Source organism: Sinocyclocheilus grahami, unplaced genomic scaffold (genome assembly GCF_001515645.1).
Source record: "Sinocyclocheilus grahami isolate Dianchi unplaced genomic scaffold, SAMN03320097.WGS_v1.1 scaffold1801.1, whole genome shotgun sequence".
Taxonomy (NCBI): Eukaryota; Metazoa; Chordata; class Actinopteri; order Cypriniformes; family Cyprinidae; genus Sinocyclocheilus; species Sinocyclocheilus grahami.
The window spans coordinates 96,351-106,131 of NW_015506980.1; the positions used below are offsets into that span (position 1 = coordinate 96,351).

A 9,781-nucleotide genomic window follows, 5' to 3' on the forward strand; every position below is an offset into this window, starting at 1 on the left:
ACATTTCTTTTCTGTTTATGAATCCAAGGCAAGATAAGTAGAGGAAAAATTATAAAATCAAAACAACAATCCAATTTTGTTTTGGGTTGTATAAATGTGCCTGTAAGTAATTGGGTTCAATTAAAAGTTTACTAACATGTGATGTATTTGATTATGTACACATTGTAGAAAATAGAAATGTAAAAAATAAGTATATTTCATTAACTGATATAATGTTAAAATACCAGCCTACTATAGTACTAAAGTAGTTTTATAGTACTAAGTACTAAAATCTTTTTTTGTACCTTACATACTGACCACCACCTAAAAGCAGAGGTGGAAATGAGAAAGTCCAGCCTGGTCTCATGTTTATACGTAGGTATTGTAGCGTCTGCGTAGGATCATGCTGGAGTGTTGGACTGTTTATGGCTTAAAAGACCCTTTTAGCCTTTTGACATTTGCATATAAATTACAGTTCTGGTCAGAGATGTTACTTGTATAGGGGTTGTAAATTGCCAAATGGTTCTTCGCCGTCAAAAAGATTAGAACCAGCCCCACGAGAATCCTGGAATCTTCTGATCAAAAACATTCCACAGAGAGCTGTGAATGGCCAAACGAACACGCACACACCCAAACTAACACACACACACACATACAGACATTTCTTTATTTTAGACTATAATTAATCAGTTATAATTGTATCTGGTATATGCATGTGGTGTGCACATTCCCTTTGTTAGATTAGATGAGTTACCACTCGTTATTTGTATTAGTTAAAGCCATAAAACACTTATATTCAGGTGTATGTGTGTATCTTTGGTTTAATCTATTCCAGATTATTGTTTCTTGGTATCAATGTCACCCGTTCTTCATTTCTCGGACAATGACGTATAGTATGTGATTGTGAAACGCATCATATGACTCGCACGATATTTTGGGTTAAAACTACGGATGTTCCAGACCGGCCATAAAGCATGCAAATGAGCCATAAAACAAGAGACAAAGACGATTCTCCCGCTCAAAATCCATGTCTCTCATTGGTCAGAACACACAGAATAGGAACTCTCAAAAACGATTAGCCCAAAATAACTTGTGCTCAGAAAACTTCTTCTTCGTTTGAGACAACACCTTTCAGGACTCTCAAGACCTTCCTCTTGAGTTTTATTTTCCGGCAGTTTTTACTTTCAAGTAACGTTAGTCGCTGTGGACTTCTTCTTCAGAGGAACCAGAAGTAAAAACTTCCAGCTGACTCCTCACGAACTCATCAAAAGAGCTCCGTTATCTACCGCATCCGGACTCTTTTTCAGCAATCGAAACCAATGCAAGTAACCGCTTCAAATTATTCAGATGCGTGTTTAAATCTCAGTCTCTTTTAAGGTGATTATTGGATTCTTTGATGATTTTCGGAGGTTGTGGTTAAGTGATGTGAAATACTGCCATTCTTTTCTATTCTCTATCTTTTCCTTACTTTGTTTCATTCTGTGTATATATGTTTTAGTTAGTTATATGTTAGATATAGTTTCATTTTATTAAATCCCTTATATTCACAACGAATTGTCTCTGTTTACTGTTCACAGTTCCAAGTCAATGAATGTTTGAACCTTTGCTACATTTGGCTAAGAATTACTGCTAGCACTGCACAAAGAAGGACAGTTTATTGTTCCGTGGCCAGAAAATAAATATTCCTTGAATTGATAAATGATTATATTGTCTGCTCGGTGGACGGACAGATCAAATAATTGTAATATTGATTCTGCTACAGTTAATTCGAAGATATAATCTAAATATTTATTATGAATCATAACCAGTTATAATTCGTCATAAATATTCCCCTTTTTAGAGCTAATAAATAATAATAAACGTTACAAGAGGGAACACCCCTGCCCTCACAGTGATACTGGTATTATCACACGTCGATTAACCGGTGGGAAAATTTCCTCACCATCACAACCCTATTCTCGACATAATAAAAATGCAAACAGACAGACATTCCTGCCTTTATTAGAGAGATGAATATGTTCAGCCCCCTCCCTCCGAAGATTCGGAGTTGATTACTACCGAAGCATCGAAGCTCAAAAAATGGTATTCGGACCAGCCCTACCTATAGTACCATATTGAACTGTAAAAAGCACAGTTTACAGTTCAGATACAAGTTTTCCCCAAAAAAAAAAGTTTTACAAATGATAAAAATTTACATTTCAGCCTTTAAAACATTTAAGAAAACGGATGAGTAAAAAGTATTAATTTAAAAAAAAAAGATGAATAAATTATATAAATTAAATTAGGGGTGTGCAATACTGACCAAAAAATATATATATTTTCTGGATATTTTCTAGGATTTTAATCGATAACGATAATGAGACGTTATTTCACCGAGTGTGTGTTTTTGTGCTGGTATTTTAAGGACTACCGTGGACAGCTGACTCCTGAATTTTTGATATTCTTACAATTCTGCGTGGTCAGTTTCATGAGCATTTTTACCATCAAGTAATTTCTTCTAAAAGTGTGCATCATCTTTTGAGTCAAATTCTTGCATTTGGGCTGTTACCAAACAAATGAAATCAGTACCAATATAACTCATCTTTGCAATGCAGAGAAAACACAGAAGCTGCTTCTGAATGGCATTTAGATGCATTTACACACTCTAAGCACCAAAGTCGTAAAATCGCGACAAGACGTCATACGTAATCAAATAGACTGTAGTTCCTAATATGGTGTAATCTCATTTGTATTCCCTACCACTAGATGGCAGACATGTAGTACTTCGATTCTAGACCAAAATTACGTCACGTTCCTATTCAAAGTGTGAGGAAATAGTGGAGCAAGTGAGCTATCGTGTCATTGATGCGTAAGCAGTTCAGTTCATAGCATGCGAGTAAATTGTGAGAGAAAAATCGCCAAATGGCTAATGAAAAGTTGTACAGTGAGGATGTGTTGCAAATGTTATTTGCCGATTCAGACTCTGAAGGGGAATTTGCCTTTTGGAAATGACGATCGGTCGTCTAATGATCACGCTTCTCCTGGTACATCTTTGCAGCGCAAAGGCGCCGCCGTGCAAGGCGAGAGAGTGTTCACGAAGCACAAACAAGTGATCATTTCGACCCTTTGCCCAACGGGGATGGGGGTGGCAGCGGTGAACGTGGTCATAGTGTCCATAGGAGAGCTGTTGCTAGAGGTAGAGGCAGCAGGGGTAGGACAAATAGGGTTGGAAGTAGCACTAGCTCTTTGGATCCAGTCAGAGCGCTCTGGATTCAATGCCCCAAAGAGGTGGGAGTGGTCGCGGTACACAGTGCAGTCAGTGTGGGGTAGGTCTCTGCGCTGTGCTATGCAATGAAAGGTAACATACTCTCAAGAACTATAAACTGTCACCTAGATACCTGATTGGGCAGATAGCTGGTCAACGGATTAAAAAAAAAAATAGGCACATGCATTTTACTATGGCACAGTAATAATTTACTACTTTCTCCTGTTTTACTGTTGATTTCCTCTTTTCCTGATCATTTGGAATGAGGATAAAAAGACAAAAAAAAAAACATGCAAATAAGTTCAAACATCCATTCAATATCTATTATTTCCTGAATATTACTGATGAACTGATCAAAAAGTAGGCTACTGTTTACATGCGTTTTACTTCTATATAGTATAGTAATAATTTAGTACTTCTGTTTTATTGTTGGTTTCCTCTTTTCTGATCATTTGGAATGAGGATAAAAAAATAAAACATCCAAATAAGTTCAAACATCAATTCGATATATACTATTTCCTGAATATTATGACCGCCCCCTAATGATGTCATAATATGCCAATTAGACGAGTATATTTACACCCCACAAACCTACGGACATGCCCAACATTTTTCTAATTTACAGTAGATCTCTATCTTTAAGCCCTTTCAAGCCACAAGCTTTTGAAATCTTGATGTCAAAATTCAGCATTTCTCCAAAAATCCCTAGCGCCTAAAAGGTTAATGCAGCTCAGAGGGACATAGAATATTTTAACCTGCAGTTACAAATGCATAAATAAGGTTTTGATATTTTAAACAAAACATTCAAAACTGATGTTTGAAATTATAAAAAAAAAAATTTAGATACTTTAAATGTGAAGTTAAAACCGCCAGCAGGTGGCAGCAAGTCACAGTTAATAAGCAAGTCATTGCGATTGAATAGAATCATTTAAACGGTTGATTCATTCCGGAACAAAACACCGTCATGTTGCTCAGAGATGCAAAACAGTGCTGTGGCTTTGTTTGTAATGATTTTTGTTGGCAAAACAGAACAAAAGCAGGCAATATGGTGTCTAAAATGCAAGTCTCTTAATATTAACTTCTTGTTTATTGAACTGTTGCATAAAATCAATAACACATTTTTAATCATGCTGACTTTGAGGGGGGAAAAAAAGGCAATCTTCGTGTGATATTAACTACATGAAATTATATAAATATTAGGGATGCTCTGATCAGGATTTTTGCAGCCGATACTGATTACCGATTTCTTGTCATGGTGATCGGTCGATACCGATTCTGATGCTTCAAGCTTTATATAGACCGTTTCATCAGGCGCACGCGCCTGGCCCGAAGTTAACTTCCGCTCTGTTTGTTTATCAGTCTGGCTATGGCGACGGCTACAAACACAGTTAAAATTAAGGTGGTGAGTAGACCGAAGTTGGGCTCAGGTGGTTGTGCCATTTATTTGTGGCGCTCGCCACAATATATCTCCGGTCGATCGGAGTATCCCTAATAAATATACATTTTCTGCCCCCATATCTTGAATCATGTGATAATTCTAAATGCATTTTAATAGACTGATTCATGCAGTGAAAGAAGGCATTCTAAATGCGTACGTGCATTACTTTAACCTATGTTAACTCATCAGGTAATGTATGTATGCACTCAGTAGGTGTGTTTTGTTTGCTTTTCACAATATACTTGATCATGTCAAATCGCACAGTTAACTTTTTACGATTTTAGCACAGACCATATCGCCCACTCCTATTAAGATTTTTATAATATATTGTTTTCTTATCGATCCACCAGCTCACATTTAAAGCTCTGCGTGTCTGCATTGTAAAAACATGGGTGGATTTTCGCATTTGTCTGAACTCCGATCAAAACAAGTTTTATTGAAATTGCACATTCATTCTCTGTCAGCAGGTGGCGCGTTTGGGAGAAATATAACCGTTTCCCCGATAACGGCAGAACAAAGCAGTGCAGCACCGGACTTTGAACGTGCAGCGCTCATGTTTCAAAGCCTTTTGAAGTTTAATCGTCACATTGAGCCATAATCGCAATTCTGGTCTTTCCGTCCCCAAATTTAAGACCTCTTGAAATCACAATTAAGACTTTCTTGTACAATTTAAGACTTTAAGGCCTTAAATTTGATACAACTAAATTGAAAGACTTTAAGATCCCACGGAGACCCTGCTAGATTTTGATAGAATATAAAATATCCCCCACACAGCGCAAATTATACATATTATGTCAGAGTACATAAATTATTTAAAACATGGCAAACTAGACACAATTGCGGATTATAAAACTTGTTTTATAAAATATTTACTTGATTCACAAATCACAATTTTAACGGGATTTTTGACAGTCCTGTTGGTAAATTTTGAAAGTGACGAGTAGGGCTGGGCAAAAAAAAAAAAAAAAAAGATTTTTCGATTAATCGTTTTTTTAAAATGAAATCCTTCGATATCGATTCTCAAAAGCCGCAAATTGATCTTTTCCGGGATTTAATTCAGCACATTTAAAACAAGATCTGATTAACTTGAATCTTATCATTAGTCTTCTCCACTAGATGTCACCTTTATTTACCTTGCACGATGTTACAACAGAAAGCCTGTCATTCATTCAGCACTTATCATGGCCATACGCATGATTCGCAATGCTCAGGTGAAATGCTATAAATCTGCGGAAGCATTTGATATCACGCATAAGGTGCCATGATTTCCGCAATGAATGAATGGCGCGGCGCACTGTTTTGTTTACACATACTAAAGTGCGGATGACGCTTGCGGAGTTATCAGCTTCTGCCGTCTCACTATATGATATGAACACGAATGTCATCTCCAGCTGCTCTGAGAGTCACTTCATTAGCATTTTATCGTTTCATTTGAGAAAACTACCGTCATATCACATACACAGCAGCAGCAAGTTCTTCAAAGCAACACGTCAAAATAAAAGTTTAGTTTAACGTTAAACTGTCAGAATACATTACTATTTAGCAGTCTGAAGATATTAATATTGGTTAATATTAGCTGTCAATCACCCAGTCACTGCTTTCCGCTGTCAGGTGACAGGGAGCTAACTACCGCGGGGAACGTAAAGGGCTGAAGAAGAGAGAAAATAAAAAAAAAAGAAACACTGACAGATTTATTTTGTGAACCACCTAAAGTTACAAATAATGGTGCTGGTGATCGCGATCATGTGGTGAATGTTGATCCACCAGCCGAATAGAAGGCGTACAGGTTTCGGAGAGAGTGGTTAAAAGACATCTAGCGGCTCCGCTATGAAATGCATCACAAAATTCAAGATATGGGGCCTTTATATCATTTCATATCGTTCAGGGGTAGGCAAAATGTTCTGCAGAGTTTAGCTCCAACCCTGACAAAAACCTCACTTGTCTGTAGCCTCAGTAATCCTGAAGACCTTGATTAGTAGTATCAGTATATAGTATCAATATCACAAGAAGAGTGCCGTTTCCTCCAAAAATCAGCCTGATTACAAATGTGATATTGATTTTATACAACTGTTTATTTAAAATTAAGAGACTTACGTTTTACACACTATATTTCCTCTTTTTGCCAACAAAAATCACAGTCACAGCGCTGTTTTGCATCTCTGAGCAACATGACGGCGTTTCGTTCCTGAATGAATCATTCGTTAAACGATTCGGTTCAATCGCAATGACTCACTTATTAACAGTGACTTACTGCCACCAGCTGGCGGTTTTAATTTCACATTTAAAGTTTCAAATATCAGTATTCAACGTTTTATGTCTACAATATTAAAATATTTATGCATGTGTAACTGCAGGCTAAATGCATTCATGTCCTGCATTAATCAGTGTGTAAATGCATGCCATTTCAGATGCAGCTTCTGTGTTTCCTCTGCATTGCAAAGATGAATTTTGTTGATTGATACTTTAATTTGCTTGATAACAGCCCAAATGTCTTATTATAATTGACTGATTAAATATAAGAATTTGACTCAAATGATAATGCACACTTTTAGAGAAAATGGCTTTAAGGTAAAAATGACCATAAAAAGGTAAAAATCTATTTAAACTTATTGAAAGATTAATTTCTGTCACTGCTGTGAACTGACCACCACACAGAATATGAATAAAAAATTTTAGGAGTCATCTGTCCACTGTAGTCCTTAAGATATCAGCACAGTAACATTCAGTCAAATTATTGTTATCGATAAAATCCCAGAAAATAGAGAATTTTTTGTCAATATCGCACACCCCTAGCTGCCAGCCGTTCGGTGCAACTGGCAGAGCTGAATGTAACTTTAAGTTCTTCTTTTACAAAAGAAATCTGTCAGTGTTCTTTTCATTTTCTCTCTTCTTCAGCCCTTTCTTTTTCTCGCGGTAGTTAGTGGAAAGCAGTGACAGAGATTGACAGCTAATATTAACCAATACAAAATCTGCATTAAAGTTAAGAATGTAAGGATAAAATCTGTTAATATATCATTTGTAGTTGTGGCGCTCCTAAATTTTTGCTGGTGCTCCTAACTTTTTGACACCAGTGCTACCAAGTAAAAAAGTTAATTTCGAGCCCGGTTAATAAACCTTTATTTATAAAAGGAATTATCACATCGGTTTTATTTTTAATTTGAACAGTAAACCTCTGTTGTGCAGCACTTTGTTTGCCAAAAAAATAAAAGGGTTTAAATTGTCATTATAAATTAAATTAATGTAGACTGCAACGGCTGGAGTTAAAAATCATCATACGTGTTCCACTGAAGAAACAAAGTCACCTACATCTGGGATGCCTCGGGGGTAAGCAGATAAACATCACATTTCCATTTTTGCGTGAACTATCCCTTTAATGTCAAATCTGACCTCAGTAATGAAGGCAACAGCACCTGGCACAATGTCAACATGATGGGCCTAATTTTAAAACAGCCTCGCTGATTGATGCGCAACCATTTACAGATTTCATGTAGCTACATTAACAGGACGACTTCGCTGATGTTGTGTTTGTAAAACAGGTGCAGTGGCACTTTGGCCAAACAGCTGTGGAATCTGGATAAAATTAGAGACTATGTAAATGCACTTTTAGTTAGCTTAACATAACCGAAAGTCCATAGTTCACGAAACTCGCTTACCGAACACAGCAAACCAATGTATCTCAGTGTAACCAATATAACGGTGTTGTTATTTGGTTAACACTGTCAAATGTTAACCGTCTTGATTCCGCACAACGTGAAACTCGCTGTAACGCAGCTAATGCTTAGCTAACTTACGCAGCCGCCGGCTTCATATTAGTGAACTTCAACAGTCGGATGTCGTTTAACAAATACATCTATAATAACGCCATTTTAATATGTTGCCTTTGTTGTCAGTAGAACTTCATATTTGAACTGTGTGAGGTCAAAAAGAAAACATTAGCACTGTGCTCGAGCTCGATAGCTTTTGCGTCCACACACAGGCCGCACGCGAAGTAACAGTCACAGATTCATCATTAACGGTCTAAACTACTAAACACCGATTGTTTATAAACGATAAAACATTGGATAGAAAAGATTTAGCTCTTACTAAAGCAATTCCCCGAATGCTGTAACCGAGTCGAATATACAAAAGACACCACAGACAAATATGTTAACACCCGGCTACAAAAGAAGCCACAAAACCGCTCTAAAATCTCACCATGTACAGCATAAATGTAACTTTCGGTATACTTACCAAATGTGGCTGAGGATCTCTTTCTGTGTGTTTGTATTTGCGAATAATAGGTGTAGAGTTGTGACATATATTTAGGGGTGTAAAGCGAGTGTGTAAGATGGCTTCCAGTCCTCTTTAAACCCGCCCATAATCAGTCACGTGAGAGCCCCATCTAATCTACAGAAACACCAGGCGTATTACAATTATTTAGTAAAAGCATTTTTACTGCTGCTTTCATGTTAAATGCAGGCAAACGGTTTTATATATCTTGTTTTTAAAACAATCTATATTGCACATATGCATTGCGGTTTTATTTTTTGCGTCCTTTGTAGGCGAATGAGATCACCACAATTGTACTTCTCCTTTAAAAAATATGACATATATTCATAATTACATGGCAGCACAGTTTCATTCTTACCCGAGCTTGTTTTTCCTTGGCTCTTGGTAGAAACCTGAAATGGGAGTCATTTAATTAGTCAACATGTTTGTGCTATAGGCTAATTGGAGGTAGGCTACTGTGATTTAAAGCTGTCTGACATTAATTTGGATGCCTAAAAACATAGTTTTTATTGGTATTACTACTACTTATTTCATACGTGTTGAAGAGGTTTGGTGTGCACAAAGTAGGAATCTGTTGATAGGGACACCTGTGGGGTTTAGAGATAGTTAATTAATTGCCTTAAAGAGCTGAATTACTCTTCCTTACCAATTAGACTGATGTATATTCACAAAATGAACTGAACTTGGGTTTTAACTTCACAGGACAAGCTGTTGGAAAATGGATAGAGGAATTTTATAGTCCCATTATAGTTAAAACTACAAAGTTCATTATAGTGGTAATGAGAGAGAGTACACTCTAAAAAATGCTGGGTTAAATATAACCCAGCGCTGGGTTAAAAAGGGACAAACCC

The 9,781-nt window shown here is 36.8% G+C and overlaps 1 protein-coding gene across 1 annotated transcript in view; it reads right to left on the reverse strand.

The window, feature by feature from the left end:
- The window catches only part of LOC107572719 (probable ATP-dependent RNA helicase ddx6), a 26,871-nt gene extending 17,884 nt beyond the window's left edge, over positions 1 to 8,987 (reverse strand). The window contains exon 1 of the mRNA XM_016259152.1: positions 8,892 to 8,987. The gene's annotated coding sequence lies outside the window, so the exon portion shown is untranslated. The remainder of the gene's footprint in view (positions 1 to 8,891) is intronic.
- Positions 8,988 to 9,781: the final 794 nt, after the last annotated feature.